This window comes from Ischnura elegans, chromosome 5, assembly GCF_921293095.1.
Source record: "Ischnura elegans chromosome 5, ioIscEleg1.1, whole genome shotgun sequence".
Classification (NCBI taxonomy): domain Eukaryota; kingdom Metazoa; phylum Arthropoda; class Insecta; order Odonata; family Coenagrionidae; genus Ischnura; species Ischnura elegans.
Window position 1 is genome coordinate 52,746,911 of NC_060250.1, and position 18,461 is coordinate 52,765,371.

An 18,461-nucleotide genomic window follows, 5' to 3' on the forward strand; every position below is an offset into this window, starting at 1 on the left:
CCTCTACCAACAGCTCTGATTAAAAAAAAAAAATCCCCCCTGATTTTGGACCACCCCCCGAAAAAAATTCCTGGCTACCCCACTGTCCAAGCCTACTCCATGTACCCTGCATATTTTAGGATGATTACGTAGGTATGTTTTAAATGAGAATACGCTTCAGAAAAGTAATTTAACTTTGCGAAATTGAACTCACTATACAAATAATGTTTTCTAGTCAACACATGTTTTATGCAACGCAGCATCATCAGGACTGTGAACGAAACATTGTTACCGTCGTTAAGAGAATAATTAAAAATCCTCCATACCGTGGTAACCATATACGTATACTAGTCCTTATGATGCTGCAGTACAGGGGAACATGTTGACTACCATAAATAATTATAATATCAAGTGAAAGTTTGTAAAGTGAACTAAATTTAGTTACAATTTTTTTAAATGGTGAAGCGGCCCATTAGCTCAGTTGGTTAGAGCGTCGTGCTAATAACGCGAAGGTCGCGGGTTCGATCCCCTCATGGGTCACATTTTTTTCCTGTGATAAAGTGCCGAGTAAGCCATTGCATAGTGTTTCGTGATCGCTCTAGAACAATAACTTCACAATGTACTTTTTTTCAATAAGGAATTATTAGGATGAAAAAGAAGGGCTTGCCAAATGCATTGAATGGAGAATTCAACCCCCTGAAAAAATTTCGAGGCAGTTAAGAAATCACTCCATTCTGTTTCAACACAGTTTGTGTGGCAGTTTGCTTTTAGTTCTTCAAAAGAATGATAGATGGCTCTAACAGTCAACGCTAATATTTTGTATAAGCCCGCCTCAACTCGTGAAGTGTAACTATGTCGATCTCATTGACAATTTTTACCAGGTAATATCGTACTTTTATACTCGGGGAAAAGCCTTGTGTAATGAATAAGTCGCATTAAATTAAGGCTTCATGGAGGAAATCAATGAATGCCTCGTTAGTGTTCACCATGAAATATAATTTTATTGCAACTATTAAGGATTGAGAAGGTAAGTGAGAGCTGCGCTAAATTCCTGACCGAAGGGTCCCGTGTTCGAACCCCGCATGAAGCCTTTTAAAATCCTCACGTAAAGGCCTCGGTGTGCGTGTGGCCGCGAGTAAAGAATATGCCATGCTACCACGAGTTTCAAAATCCTCAGACTTAGTCCGGGGAGGATTTTGCCCTCACCTATAAAAACAAAAATTCGCGTTGCATCACTGTCTAACTGAGTGACTCAATGAATCAAAGGTACTCAAGGCTAGATATGCCACCGCCTGGCTACGCGCATGTATGCTCAGTTTTCTGGTCTTCAAACTCACGAGATAGCAGGGATGCCAACTTGCAAAAAATATTGGGGGGGGGCCAAACCGGGGATCTTGCCCCGGGTAATTTTGTAAGTAGTGAGTTTTAAGTTATTTTAAGCATTTTAGAAGAGTGATATGAACAACATTAGAACCCTGATAACTCGAATCTCGATATCTGGACACCCGGGGAAAACCTACAAGCCTGACTCATTACTTCCGAATTTTTGAGGGGACTCAGGCCCCCTCAGGCCCCATGAAGTCGGCGCCTCTGCGAGATAGCATAGGTGATTGAACGATCTACGGCTGCTGAACAGTTAAAAGAAATGGAATTCCACAAGGCCGTAGTCTTTGCTGGGCAAAGGTGAGTGGTTAGAAGTTGTTGGAAGTGGGTGGCAAGAAGCAGACAAAATTAGAAAATTAGAAAAATAGAGCATATCCACGAGGTGCATGATTGTGAGCGTAATTTTTCTAATTTTATAATTTTGTCGGTTTCTTGTCTGTGAGTGGGTCACTGGCGTAAGCGGAAGCTTCGCAAACCCTAATGTGTGTGTTATGGAGACCAACGCGGTAATTTCCTTAGAACAAATCTGCTAGGAGAGTGAGTGAGCTGCGCGATTGTTTTGATTCATAGTGTTTAGCTTGATTTCCGTGTATTACCCCCCTGTCAGCCTTGTAACTTCCCAACCTCCATCTTTGCCTAGCAAAGAGCCTTGTGGAACTTATTTTCTTTCAATCACTCACGAGATAGTAACTAAAAAAATGAAATAGTGTGTGGAGCTTACACTAAACATATAAAATAAACTTGCAAAAGTAAAAGCCCAATTTTGGTTGGGCTTTTTAAATTTGCATGTCCATACTGATACCAGCTAGTTGTATAACAATATTCCTCACGCAGTAATGTAAAATAATGTGACAAATTATGGAAAAAACGGCTTAAAAATAAAAATATCAAAACTGAGGTCTATCTGTCTTAAATGGCGGCCAAAACTGCATCTCCTGAAGATAAAGTAGTTAGTTAAGTAGTGAAGATTAAAAGTGGCATGTATTGAACGGATAAGAAGCATATCCACTGATATAGATGCGGCGAGGGACATAGCAAGGACGAAGAAGTAACGCACCACTATTGAAAGAAGAAAACACCTCCATGCACTAACCAAAATTAAAAGCTGTAATTTCGAGAGCCAACGAGCAGTTAATAGAGGTTATTTAAAATAATATATGCATGCTAATCATCGCTCTATGAAATTAATGGATGGTTAAGGAAATTCATGAAATGTAAAGGGTGTGATAAAAAATTACAGTAAAATAGTAAGGTTTCCAACTGACTCTAAACAATATTCAGCTGTCCTCTTAGCGCAAGAGTCGTTTTAAAATAACATAGGGCAGGCGAGAAATTGGACTAATTTGAGTACATTCCATTATTCTAAAAAAAACTGAGAACCGGGAATTTCAAATCAAGGAATAATCGCATAGAATTTGACCCAATTTTATTGTCAGTTCTGCCATGTTACACACTTGAAATAATAAGTTATGTTTCAGACGCATAAGTTTTAAAAATGTTACCCTAACATTATTATCATTATTACCATTTCACAAGACCTGTACTATTTTCAACTCATTTGCGAATGGAGTATACACTTTTGGAGTTTATATGCTGTTCCCCTATCCTGAGGTATCCAAATCTATAGCATAAACTTCAAGATACAAATAATCTTGTCATATCTCGTCGAACTACTCGACTAATTTGTACATTCGTAGTGACTTAGATTCAGAGCTACTTGAGATGCATTTTCGACATTGCTACAAGCATTTGAGAGAAGGAAAAGCAATAAAATACTAATTTAGATGAGTTGAGATATGCAAATATGTTGTTTGAATTTTTTGGCCTCATAACGCTGCATATATAAAGGATTTCCATTTAGCCTAAGGAATGTGGAATATTACTTTCACCATCGTCCCAACCTGCATAATTTGACTGTATACTTCCTGCTCATCTCCGCAACTTGAGCAAGGGAAAGATTCCGCAAAACGATGCCGTTTAGATACACATCGAGAATATATTCGACGATAGCGTACAAATATAAGGTTAGCTTGCCCCTCTCCGCATTTTACTCATTTTCTTCGAGCCTTAAAAGTCGTAAAAACACGCAAAATATTATTCAAGGCGTTGTCGTGCCTCTGGTTCTGTAGCTTATTTCACCAACGGAAATCATAAGCGACAAAAAATGATTTCGCAAGAGCATCGTAACGGTAGAAGCAATTCGAGGTACCTCATTCACAGTGGAATGAATACAAGCCTGATGGGAAGGAAAACGAATCGACCAGATTGTTCATTTTCAAATCCGACCGATTCCACGCGAGGATACGGCAGCGATCGCATTTGCATTTTTATAAGCATCGAGAGCGTGTAATGTATGCATGCAGCTATCCCTTGAGGACGTTCTCCTGCCAACAGAGATTCAAAGAAACCACTTCGCTGCGTCATATCACCCCACGATGAAACGCGAGTGGAATTCGTAATGGGGTCGTTTGCCATTTTTTTCATTTTCGACAGTGTTAGAGTTAAAAAAAATATCCGTATTTTTCCGTTTTCCGTTCAGTCACCTTCTTCTCAAACTTTTCGCGGCGAAAAATCGACGTCCTTGACCCTGCCGCTGAAAATGTGATGACGTCACGTGCAATAGCAGAGCAGGTCACCGTGTCTCATTTACTTATCGTCATTTATTCCATTTCTTATCGGTCTGACACGGTTCGTTAAGCTACGTGTCCACAGATGACCTTATCTCTTGCAATGATCTCGAGATTCAACTCGGTTATGTATCCATCAGCGACTATTCTCAACCTCCGAGATTATGGTCTCGGGGATTTATCTCAATAATGAGTATACTGAAGGAAAATTACGCCGCTCTTATTATCCTGAGACCTGTGACCAGTCTCTGAGGACCGATGTTGTTTCTTTTCGACATTTCTTCAGAGAGTAATGAGTCCTCCCCAATCCTTTTTAACCCATTATAACCCAATGTTGCTTCTAAGCAACAGCAAAAAGGTATAAAGTTTCTGCTCTTTTTGGGAAATATCTAAATTACTCGTAATTTGTGGTGTAAACTGTAATGACGAAATATATAGCTTCCACGGTAATAGGGTGGTTTCCTATTATTTTTTTATTGCCTTAATCGAAAGATTATTACTCCTGGATTAGGTATTTCACGCTTTTAGATTTTTAAATGACAATATCTATTTTTCGCGATTAAATGAAAAGTGAAAATTTTCAAGCGCGCGAAAACGCGACGGGTAAGTATGAATGCCGGGAAGTCTCTCCGTGTGACGTATTTCTCGTTCCCGCTGCCGCCCTGTGAGGTGACCTTGAGGGAGGCTTGAGCGCTGATACGACGCAGGCTGCTAGCGGGTAGCTGAGTACCCTGCTGGCTGGTAGCGCTTGGCTTAAATAAGGATTATTAATACCTTATCAAACGAAGAAAACTTTCCGACCTTAGCCAGTTTTAATAAGTGATTATTAAGACATGTTTCCCTAGGCTCTGCGCCTCATGCATGCATTGGTGATCTCAGACGATATATAACTCCTATCTACTCGTATACTCTACTAGGTCCCTATGACGTCACGTGGAGTGGCATCGCGTGGGCGCCAATCTGGCCGTTTTCAAATGAGGATAAAAATTGACCCTTGCCATTCGTCTAAACCAGTATTTCTAAAACGAAATAATTTGTATATTATGGAGACACTAATGGTGGGTAACGAATCGCAATCAATGCCTTTCGTTTTCTTTGATGAAGGAAACTACCCTATTATGATTGAGTGCAAGATATTCAAGTTTTCATATGAAAAATCCTGAAATTTGATTTCTTTCACAAGCAGCACTGGGTTGGAAAGGGTTAACATTGCGATTGAGACGGAAAAAAACGGTGATTGGCCTTGGTGTCAGATTTGGCACTAAAATTATATTCACAAAGTAGGAGAAGAGTTAGGATTTTTATAAAACCTATGGTGTTTCATTCGTTACATTTATCATTTCCATGTAAACCACAGCTTTTGGTTACCGCCCAGCCAAATCCAGCGCCTTGCCTTTTGCATTTACTCTACGAGTCGAAGGCGATGTCAAAGCGGTTATAGCTAGCCACTTCGTTGTAGACAACGTTATCTTTTACATATAAGATATCAAACGGCTATTATAGGGTGGTTTCCTATTTTTTAATTGCCTAAATCGAAAGATTATTACTACTGGCGTACGTATTTCACGCTTTTAGATTTTTAAGTGACAATATCTATTTTTCGCGATTAAATGGAAAGTGAAAAATTTCATGTGCGAAAACGCGACGGCTAAGTATAAATGCTGGGAAAATCCCGTGTGACGTCATTCTGGTTCCGGCTGCCGCCGTGTGAGACCACCTTGGTGCGAGGCTATGAGAGCCGCTATGATGCCGGCTGCTAGCAGGTAGCAGAGTACCCAGCTGTCAGGTAGCGCTTGGCTTAAATATGGATTATTAATACCCTATCAAACGAAGGAAACTTTCCCACCATAGGCAATTTTAATTAGTGATTATTAAGAGATGTTTCCCTGAACTCTGTGCGTCATGCATGCATTGGTAATCTCAGACGATGTAAATCTAGTCGTATAGCATCTAGGTCTCTGTGACGTCACGTGGAGTAGCATCGCATGGGTGCCAATCTGGCCTTTTGCAAATAAAGTTAAAATTGACCATTCACATTCGTCTACACTGGGATTTCTAAAACCAAATATTTTGTATATTATGAATACACTAATGGTGGGTAACGAATCGCAATCAATGCCTTTCGTTTTCTTTTATGAAGAAAACATAGCTGCATGAACATATATATATTTTAGCATTTAATTTGATTTAAGTTCCAAGTATGGAGTAAAAATTTCTTATAAAAGAAATATTAACACATGTCACTTTTAAAATCGTCCGTTCTGACCGCCATTCACCCCTACTCCATAATATCGTAAGTTTTCCTTTACATTGCCCTTCTTGAACCACTCAACTTAAAAAAAAAACTGCAGGCAGGATTAAAAATTGTTCCCGGCTATCTTGAAACATCCGTATATGGTGCACCACGTACACTCAATTTTCATCATTTTAATGGGAGGGAATTTTTCGAAGGCCTGGGTGGATTCCTAAAAGATTTCCCTGCTGGATAATTTTCTTGAAAATTTCGCAGTAAATGCGTCCTCTAAAGGCATAAGGCATTTCCAGGACATTTAATCCTTTGTCGCTAGATTTCGAATCGAGAGAAAATCATGCACCTATATATTCTTTTCATTTATCTTAAAGTACCTACATATATTTTTATGTGTATAACCAATCGAAAAGAATGGACAAAATTGACTGTGAAAAAAACAGAAACACATACAAAAGAGACACTAACGATAACTAGCTCAACGGGATGACCCGCTATCTTCGGTTCACCTTCGGCACCTGTCATCCCGTTGAAATGTCTGCTAGTTATTGTGTCTCTTTCTATGTTTTTCACAATCAATTTTGTCCATTCTTTTCGATCGGTTATAATACATTATCGTGCACAACATTGTGCAATAAAATCTTTGATATATTCTAGGATTCTATCTTCAATTTAAGGAAAAAACTGGTTAGCATAATTATTGAATTCCATTACCTTTCGCCTAAAAACTCGCTAGTAAATTTCACGAAACTAGATATCTAAACTATATTATTATTATTATTTATTATCTAATATTTTTCAAAAACTCTCATTATGCCTAATTTATTCTAATGATATCTCATCACAAAACATCTACTAGCACCATAGGCTGATTAAAGGGGGGGTGGGGAAACGGGGGCACGTGCCTCACAAGACGCTTAAAATATCGAAAAAAATTTAATAAAATGCCGTTCCTCAGTAGGAAAAATAAAAAAATGCCGTTATCATATGTGTAACTCATTAATATGTCCATATTAATAACTTTTAAACTAAAATAGCGTATATTTCGTAAAGTTATTTTGCATTTACTTTTTAATCAAAAATCAAATATGAGATGACCGTTTGCCTGTCTGATCCTTATTCCCCTCCCCTGAAAATAATCCTGAATCCGCCCCTGACTAGCACTCAACTCTTAACTTTATTGAAAACAAACCAAAGTTTAGACTGATTGTAACTCAAGGTCAGCAAGTTTTGTTCGACATACTACTTCACCAATTCATGTTTCAAAATCAACTAACAACAAAGGATACCGTAATGGTACAGTCTTCATGGACCTCAAAAATCCAGGTTAACATGCAAATGTCAGGATTATAATTCAAGGTGAAGCCTTCGGGAATATAAAATACTAGACGTGCAAGGTGGCCAATAGAGTGCACCTAATTCTGATGCTATGAACTTCACACTCCTGTGGCTGGGTTAGACATATGCTCTACCCTCACCGAATCAAACCAACCCCACGGGTTTCATTACTCAGAAAATTACGCAAAAATCAAGCATCATTTGAAGTTCTGAATTTCTCAGTATATTAGCGACGAATACTTGTTTTTTTAAATATAGTGACCCTCTTTCCCATAAATGGGTCCTGAAAATGCAGTTCTTGATTACAAGGGTATAAATAGTCCGAGAAAGCTGTATGCCGAAAGCACCGCACAACATGAAAGAATAGAAACGAGTAATCCCTCAATTTACGAGCCAAATCCTTCGAACCGAACCCGCTTTAAAGGACAACAGGCCAATGATAATAACGAGGCCGCCAAGCGACCCATTTCGGCCGCGCATAAACAAAGCTCAACGTCAGCTATACCGGAGTCAAATGGGGCGGCCACAAGAGATTCCGGCGCCGCGCGCCATTTCGTTAGATGCCGCCCGAAAAATGGCCACGCAAAATATGCGTCTCAGTAAAGTCGGAGAGGGAAGTGGAGCATCTTTCCTTTCTTAGCAGCGCGGAATTGCACGCTTGTAATAAAAGGGAGGGAGGAAGATTCCTGAAAAGTTATCCTTTGTTGTCGCCGCTCTCGGCGGGCGCGGGAGCTGGTTGGAGTGAGTGGAGAATAGCGTGGGAAGGGTGGAAGGAAAAAACATAATAGGAATGGGGCGAATTTAGAGAAAAAGACACGTAAAAATACGCCCACGTCTCCTAATGGGGAGGAAAGAGATGGCGGACAATGGAAGGACTTGAAAAGAGTGAGATCACGGAGAAAAATTCTCCCATCTCGCGACGTTCTTTTATTTTTTGGCGCGAAATGCATTGTTCTCGATGCGAAATGCCACCGTGTTGTTTAAACTGGCAGCGGCGCATCTGCGGAGGATGGAGGAGTAAAGGGAATGAATGTGTCCCCTTTGGAAAAGACGTATCCATTCGTCAGTGCCATTTTCGACCCACCGTACCGCGTGTTGGTCACTGGGATTATTTATGACACTGGTACAAAAAGGGAGAAATCTTCTCGCGAGGTAATTGCGTCCGCGATGGACGGCGAAGAACAAAATATGCCACAGGTAGAAATAACTCTGCTTTTGATAAATCTTGAAACGCACCTACAAATGTAAGCCAGTAGAATTGCATAGAAGTGTCAAACGAATTTGTTAGTTGGTATTCGTAGATGGTGACCGACAACTTAAACCATTAGTGCGATTGGAAATATAGTAAGGGCAGGGTAGGAAGTAAAAGTGGGTAAATCTGGTCACGATGATGAACCGTTTATTTTTATCTTGTTCAGTGCTAAGACCCAGTGGCGCAGAGACGGGGGGGGGGGGGTTTGGTGGATAAACCCCCCTCCCTCCAGAGCTCAGAGAATTTTATAAGTTTATTACATTTTTACTTCTTGGATTAATATTACTTATAGAATAGTGTAAGGATTGATAAAATATCCCTTAGAAAGCCGTAAAATTCACCATTTAGAACCATTTGTCTTAAAAATTTTCGGGGGGAGGGCCCCCGCACCTCCTGCTTACCCTGCCCTCCCCCCAACCTCCCTGTATTAGTTGCGCCTAAACCCTCCTTAGCCTTAATTCCTAGCTGCGCCCCTGCTAATAACTGTCCTAAATATCTCTTTCTTGCTGAAAAGTCAGGGCATATTTTATATATGACATGTTTTCCATTCCTCCCCCCCCCCTTTAAGACATTTTTTGTGCAAAGGGTGGAGGTTGACGCTATTAATATATTTTTCGGTGACACCTGGTAAATTTATCTTTGTCCCAGAAGTTTTTTTCCGAATTCTATGCTTCGAAAATCTGTCTATTCAGGTCTGTTTACACGATACATTAACACGCACGGGTTAATGTCTGAATGCATGAACGTGTGAATGAACACGAAAATGCATCGTGTAACCACCCAACCTGTGCAAATGCATGAACGGAAAATAGAACCTGCTCTAATTTGATTCAAGAATTCGTACATGTTCCGTTCCGCTCCACCAAAATCATTTACGCAAACGTACATTAACTTGTACGTGTTAATGTACCGTGTAATCAGGCCTTTCCTCACGATTCCCTTCGCTCTTTAAAGTATATTCGATTCAAATCTGTAGTTCTTACATGCTCCACGATGCTGATTTTTATGATTCTACAAAACGTTAATTTTGCAAAGAAAATGATTTTTCATTACTTCCGGACGCGTAATATCATTTCCTTTAAACGGCGTTATAAAGGCTGGTCGATACCATGCAACATAATGACAAAAATTACTTCAAAAAGAGCTTAAGTATTGAGGTTTATTTACATGAAATTAAGTGAAGTGGTTTCAAAGACATTTCCTGAAATAATGGTGAAATAGCGTTTCACTAATAGGGTACTTTCCTTCATCAAAGAAAACGAAATGCATTGCTATTCGTTAGCCACCATTAGGGTTTTCATAATATACAAATTATTTGGTTATAGGAATCCCGGTTTAAACGAATGGCATTGGTCAATTTTAACCTCATTTGAAAAAGGCAAGATTGGCGCCCATGCGATTCCACTCCACGTGACGTCACTGGGACCTAGTTTCTACACGAGAGGATAGGAGTTTTACATCGTCTGAGATTACCAATGCATGCATGAGTCACAGAGCTCAGGGAAACATCTCTAAAAAATAACTTATTAAAATTGTCTGAGGTCGGAAAGGTTCCTTCGCTTAATAAAGTAGTAATAATCCATATTTAAGCCAAGCGCTTCCAGCTAGCAGGGTACTCTGCTACCTGCTAGCAGCCTGCGTCGTATCAGCGCTCAAGCCTCGCCTCAAGGTCACTTCACATGGCGGCAGCGGGAACCAGAAATAAGTCAAACGGACTTTTCCCATCATTCCTACTTAACCGTCGCGTTTTCGCACGCTTGAAACTTTTCACTTTTCGTTTAATCGCGAAAAATAGAATTCGTCCTTCGAAAATCTAAGAGCGTGAAATGCGTACTCCAGGAGTAATAATCTTTCGATTCAGGCAATTAAAAAATATAAGGAAACCACCCTTTTACAATCGACGTCGTAGACGTACTTTTTTCTTTATTACTCCGAAGATGGTCAGTAAAAGTGAATATTGATTTGTTTATTGTAAGTTACCGTTAACGTGTAAACTACCGTTGAATTTCTCTGGCTGAGTTGGAACTTCTTCCCCTCCGTTGTCAAGTAACGCCAGGAATTTCGCGCGGGGAGGGGTTCAATTCCATGGGGCGGAAATTTTTGGAAAACATGGTGCTAAGTAGAGTGTTTTAAACTAATTTTAACAGTTTTCACTATCGAAAAAATCGTCATTTTTTACAGGAATCTTTTTATGAATTCATGATTTTCAATACTTTGCTTCCTTTTAAGATGAAGCAAAGTAATTGTGTAATTATATTTGGGGGTGTCCAGAACCCTCGGACCCCCCACCGCGCTCCACCACTGGCCCAAATGAATACGAAAATCCATAAGAGACTATTTGAGGGTACGAAAGTGAAAATACTTCGTATATTTTGTGCCTACGCAAAATTTCTTGAGCTTTAAATATGCATGAATAGGGGTAATAGCGAAAATAAATAGTTAAAATTGAGTGAAAAATATTTCTTTCAATCAGAATATTCTTTGACTTGAAAAGCAATAGAACCTTCGGTGCACTGATTTACCTTCAGACCCTTAGTATAAATATATTAATCGAAGTTAAGCATGGCATTGCTGGTTTAATTAAATTTAATATCGTGCATGCTCCACACAAAAGCTCAATTGGAACTTTACATGTAATTATTTTAGAGTATTAATAGTCTAGATATTTTAAATTCATCTTAGAATGGATCCACTAGTATTATTATGGAATATGTTATTAATTAATTAGGGTAAATAGTTACATGTGAGCAATTTTAAATTTCCATGGCAGAGGGCAGATAGTAATTTACACATCTATACTTTGAACATTATTATATTTTATTACAAACTTCCTGGCTCCTGAGATGTATGAACTACAAAACGTCTTAGTTGGAACCTACCACTGAAAATTATCAGTAAAAATGGAACAGAGTTCGAAAGAAATAAAATCTGAAAATTAAATCTAAACAACTCAAAATCTTGGAAATAGACTATTTCGTTACTACCAAAGAAAGGCACGAAATATACGTGACAAAATAGTAAAAGGAAAACTCATCTTCGCAGTGAAGCACCGGAAGAAGCTATAGAACTCAAAATGAAAGCGGCAGAAACACAAGGCATCTTTGTTTGTACCATCAATTTTCGGAGAGAAATCTCATTCCGTTTTCAATTTGACGTATTTTTATAAAATGTGGCACCTGCAGCCCTTTGAGGGTTCAAATGCTCTATTTACCCGGAGTCACGTCTATAATGACTTTTCCCAAGAGGAAATGAATGACCCGCGCGTCCGAAGTGGTTCGCTCGAGAAAGTTCACCCCTCTGCCGACAGAGCGCAGCACGCGCAACTTCAGTTCTCATCTTTCGGAGACGATGGAAGAGTTTTGAAAAGTGCGGGTGGCTCCACCAAGCACGTTCTGCAGTCAGAGTCTCAATACTTTTAAGGATACGGATTGCACCTTCAAATACCAAATAATTATTTATGTAGAAGATGAAAGAGAGGTTTTTAATTATTCTAGTCGTTTTCTAACATTATAATAAGGCTAGAATATAATTTAATTCAATTTATTCAGCCACCATAAGCATATGAATTATGCATTACTTTGTCGATAATATTACAGTTTTTACACTCCATATAAATAAAAAATATTATGCACAATAAAAAAATGTAGGTTTACTATGCGTACCACTGTCCAACAGTTATATACAGAAGGACCCCCTAAATACGCATGGAAGAAGGATTTTTTTAATGATCCGCTAAGATTATTCAAAATAATTCAATAGTTTCACACAATCCGATCAATTTTACTTGTCAGAGTAAGCCTCCTTATTTAAGACGGAGTTCAGCCAAAAATCCTATTTCATGGGAACCCTCAGAGCAGGATGTAGTTCAGGAAAAGGATCTGTATCCTCTCCCCCTAATCTCAACGTGTAGAAAAACCCACTTCGGCTTAGCCTGGGGTAAGCTCGAACCTCACACATTCTTACCTAATTTTTTGATGAAACAACAGCACTAGAGTGATGGATAGGCGAAATCCTACTGGTTTCCTCACAATGAGTTGACCATAAGGCATGCAGTACCTTAGTCCACGTATGGTTAAAATACTCGCTATAAGCCAAAAACCCTCGCGCAGACAAATCAGATTAGGAGGTAACGGTACAAATATCTATAAGCAGTGACGGATGCGTTATATATAAATAAATGGCATCAAAGTTAGAAATAACTTTACACCTGTCAAATTAGAAAATCTGAGCGGTTAACAAAAGAGGAGCGTCCGAATGCTTCAGGTTGGGCTATAAACCCAAGACTTTCCGATCAGAAGCCAAGCGCTCAACCAACCAGTCGCCGTGACTTGTCTGCTGCACGGTTTTTAGCATGTGGCAGGTATTTAGACAATTTTTTTATTACAGTCAGGCATACCCTTCAAAGACCAAACGTACACGTCGCATAGTTAACACGATATGAGAAAATTTTCATGATTTCGCCTCAATCTCTATCATAGTCATTTGACAAGAAGATTGATTATCGTATGTGAAGGTCGAGCTCAACCCATAATAAATTACAGTTTTGTGAATATACACATTCTACTAGGGGGGGGCCAGAAGACAAGGCTACCCGAAGCCATGACAGACTTGCTTTGAGGTTTTTGGCATTTGGCGAATACTTTAACCATACATGGACCAAGATAGGCAGGGGCGGATCCAGGATTTCTTTCTAGGGGGGGGACAACCAAGGCCGTATCCAGGATTTTGTTCTTGTGGGGGCAAAAAAATAACTCGTAATACAAAACGAGCGCAATGATAATGGGACCGTAATAAAAATCTTGCATATTTTTGAAGAGTCTGGGGGGCACGTGACTCCATGTCCCCCCCGTAGTTCCGCCTATGAAGATAGGTACATGTCGCTTACAATTAGTTACCATACTGTGAGGAGACCAGGATGATTCCGTTTCTTCATTCCTATATCAAAGTGATTCTTCAAGAAGGTTGATTAGGGCATGTGAAGGACGAGCTCGACCCAGATTAAATCACAGACTTGTGATTTTTTTCCACGTTCAGGTAAGGGGAGCCAGAGGACAAGAGCCCTCCTCTCATGGCTACCACAGTTCAAATTATTATTTCCAACAGCATGTGGTAGTATAATTTGTTAGTATGCGTGACGTTTTTTGGACCGTGTGGTGTGCATGTGGGAGTTCAAATGCTGCTGGTGATTGATCACCTCCTGCCAAACACCCTAGAGATGGCTCGAAGCGTATTATGTAGATGAAGTGCTAGAAATGTATATTTATTCTTTTCCTTTGGCTTAAGATAATAATAATAATAATGTATTTTATTCCACATTGTGGTACATGAAATTTTAACAGCTTAATTTTTACAAGGTGGAATGTAGGCACCCCTGTGGTAAGGACCAGTGTTGGGGTTGCCACCTCTTAAATTAACAAACAGACGCTTTTGAAGAGTTTATGAACAAATCATGCCAGTGCAAGAAGTCTGTATGAAGCCAAAGACACCATGTCTGACTAGGTAGGCACGGATAGATCATAGAATGAAGCCCGCTTAATTCCTCTAGCTTCCTCTATCTCTTTCTTCCTATCCCATCGCCACACACAATGCACCCTGTTTGTACCGTCGTCAATCCTCCTCCCCTATGTATCCAGCCCACATTCAAAAGCCACAGCTCTGACCTCGCTCGCCTATCCGCCCGCCCCTTTGCACGAGAGCGCAGATAGAGGGGCTGGGGGCAGAGCGTGTCCAGCCCCCGCCACGTCATCATCGTGGCGGAGAGTCGTGTCGGGCCGTGGCTCTCCACGCATGCAATCCCCAACTAATTGCCTCTTCCGCCGCCCCTCATCCCACGGAACCAAACCCATCTCCCGCGCACGCGGGTCGTGGATGAAATGGAAGACGGAAGGAGATATTATTTACTTCTCCCCTCTCCGATGATGTCAATTTTGTGGGGAACATTACAGATACGTCACGGGTTACCGGAGAAAGTAAGGGCTCGAGGAAATAAATAAACTGGCCAAAACTTCATTTTAAAAACTCAGATTTTGATGAGTTTATGAACAAGTCATGTCAGTACAAAATGTCATGAAGAAGACAAAGAGCCTATGTAGTAGAGTATGAGTAGGTAGGCACGGATAAATCATAGAATAAAAAATAAACTTATCATACCATGTAAATTGAAGAGCTGTTTATTTTCTGGCGAAGTTAATCATATATTACGATCGCCTACATAATACGGTAGATCAGTTCATATAAATATAATAAGATGTATAGACTGCAGAATATATTTAGAAGGTCTTTTTATTCCGTGATCGATAAGAGACTATAACTTTTGTTTCTTAATTCAATTATTATTTCTAACAGCATATAGTAGTAAAGTTTGTTAGTATACGGGACATTTTTTGGACGATGTGGTGTGCATGTGGGAGTCCAAATGCATGCTGGTGATTGATCACCCCCTGCCAAACACCCTAGAGGTGGCTCGCAGGGTATTATTTAGATGTAGATAGATATAGATGTAGAAAACGTCAGTGAATGAAATGGAGGGAAGAGAGAAGGAGATATTATTTACTTCTCCCCTATTCTTCTCGGATTCCGAAAATGTTCTTTGAAACGTTACAGAAACGTCACGGGTAACCGGTGAAAGTAAGGGCTCGACGAAATAAATAAATTGGCTTACAATGCATTTTAAAATATATTTAATCTATATGAATCCTTGGTTTTGGAACTGAATTTGAACAAGTCATATCAGCGAAATAATTTCGTAAAAAGCCGAAATGATTACGTGTCATTAGGAAGGCACGGATAACGGATATCTGTCAGACCGAAAGTTTAAAACTAGACTAAACCTATTAAGAATTCATTATGAATAGTAATCGATAAGAGTCCTGATCACGTGGATTTGGATTATCGTGAATAAGTCATGCCTGTGCATTAAGTTCCAAAAAATCCGAAGAGCCTAGGTTAGAGCGAAGGAAGTCACAAGGAAGTTCTAAGGCAGTAAAATGAATACTAGATGAAACACATTACGTAAATTTATGAGTACTTTATTTTTCAACGAATATAACAATATCTCACAACCGCCAACATACTTCGGTAGGCCAGGTCATAAAAATTGAATAATAGAGATTGCCTGTAGAACTGATAAATTTAGATGTCGTTTTTTTCCACGATCGATAAGATACTATAACGTCAGTGGATGAAACGGAGCGAAGAAGACAGCAGAGGATATTATTTATTTCTCACCTCTTCTTCTCCGATGCCGTCAATTTTCCGGGGAACGCTACGGAACAGTCACGGGTTACTGGTGAAAGTAAGGGCTCGCGGAATTAAATAAGAAATAAATGTATCTAAAAAATTAATCGATTTGAGTCCTGACCATATGGATTTGGAGCTGTACATGAATAACTCATGGTAGTGACAGAGGTCTGTAAAAAGTCAAAGAGGCAATGTATCACTAGCAAGGCAGGGATGGCTGTCAGTACGTAGATTGAAAACTACAATAAACTAAAACTAAAGGGGTATGCTTACATGTATTCATATGCCATGGTAGGTTACTTACCCAGGTAGGATTCGAGCCAAAGACAGTTCAGAGGCGAGGAGAGATTGCCGTGAAAAAGTTTCACGAATGAAGTACTTAGAAATGGCTTCTTGAAAGAAACATCCAGTGATGTACACCCTGAAAGTAGAAAAGGAACAGATCTAATTCCGTAAGATATGGTACTAGTACCCCTGTTTGTAAAGCATACTATTACCAGGTTTACAAATAAATCTTAAAAATAACTGATATTGGTTTCGAAACCGAAACTAATGAAGAGTCAAAAATATTTCTGGAAAATATCGGGTTTTATTAATATAGGAATTCGTTTGAAAAAAGGAGGGCGAATTTCAAAAAACAGCTACACAGTACTAACAAATAATTTGGCAACGTATATTCCTAACGTGGTTGCCTTGTTTAAACCGTATTGTTATTAATGAGGCATGAATGGTAAAAACATAAAAGGTCACCTTAAAAAGTTAGTTGAGCCAACTTTCTTAGGATCGATTTCGTGAAACATAACTAATGATAATGATAAACAAAGATATCGTATTTTCCGCAATTTATTACCCGAGTATCTACCACACGTTTTTTGATTGTTATGCAATCATCCTCGGGTACTAATGGAAACAAACTAACTAAATGATAATTAGTTTCAGTTTGCACCTGAGGATGACTGTAGAGACTGTAGAACAATCGAAACACGTGTAGTACTCGATTAATAAATTGTGGAAGATACGATATCTTCGTTTATCATTATCATAAGTTAAGTGGAATTCACCGTGTACTTTCATTCGTTGGAATAATCATAGCATTGTTTTAAAAATAACTTAATTAACTTACTCAGTTAACTTCAAGAACTTAATTTACTTACTCAAGGGTACAACTCCTACCGTAGGAGTTGAAAAGTAACCGTCGTAACAGTTTGGGTAAAATAAACTTTGCGTGGAAAAATACGAATTCGTTATTACCATCATTAAGTTTGAGAACGATGGACGAGATGGACGTCGAAATGTCGGCGGAAATGCAATTCCTGACCCGGTGGCGATATCAAAACTCTCCTCGTGATTTACATGATCGAAGAAGGAAAAAAGGAACAATCGCATTGCGAAGCGCAAATGTGGAGCAGCGCCTACGCGAGGAAGGTGACAGGAAGCGTGTCTATAGTGAGGATACGTGTCAAGTCGCGTGGGATTTCCGCGACTAGGCTATGAGTGCTCATTTTCTGGCCCTTTCGCATACGGAACACTTTCTCGGCTACTCCCGTTTCCCTCGTCATACTCACACGCTGCAATGAAAGATCCGTTCATCGGTTTGGGCTGTGGCCAGAGAACCAGTGCGTATGGGACCCTTACGAAGAAGGACTAATAGCTGAAATCAGTCGAGTACATCGCAGGGCGGCCAGATTTGTGATGAGTTGCTACGACCTTCTTCATCTACATCTACAAGTTACCCTGCGAGCCACCTCTAGGGTGTTTGGCAGGGGGTGATCAATCACCAGCATGCAGCATGCATTTGGACTCCCACATGCACACCACACCGTCCAAGAAACGTCCCGTATAATAACAAACTATACTACTATATGCTGTTAGAAATAGAATATAGAATAGAAATTCAGAAACATGCAGTAAGTTTTACATAGGTTAGTAGGCTACACTACAAGTCATGCAATCTATTTACGCGTTCTATTGCTGCCGTTATAATCTCTTATTGATCGTGGAAAAAATGACATTCGGAATCTGTCTGTTCTGCAATCTATCTCTCTTATTTTATTTATATGATCTGATCTTCCGTAGTACGTTGGCGTCCGCAAGATATGGTTAACCTCGTCAGAAAAGACATTGCTCTTGAATTTATCTAAAAGGTTCAGTCTATTTTTCAATCTACGGTCCGACAGAGATTCCCATCCGAGTTTATCTAAGAGGTCAGTTACACTAACAAGACTATCGTAACGACCTTTCACATACCTGGCAGCTCTTCTTTGCACGCGTTCTAACTCTGTTATTAAGCCTTTTTCATGAGCGTCCCAAACACTGGCAGCGTATTCCAAATGTGGTCTAACGAGGGAAAAGTAGCTAATTTTATTCTTTATAGTGATTTCTATGGTGACCTTCT

At 39.6% G+C, this 18,461-nt stretch overlaps 1 non-coding gene across 1 annotated transcript; it reads left to right on the plus strand.

The window, feature by feature from the left end:
* Positions 1–445: 445 nt before the first annotated feature.
* On the plus strand, positions 446–519 carry Trnai-aau. Its single transcript has one exon. It is a non-coding gene; the product is annotated as a tRNA-Ile (tRNA).
* The last annotated feature ends 17,942 nt before the right edge of the window (positions 520–18,461 follow it).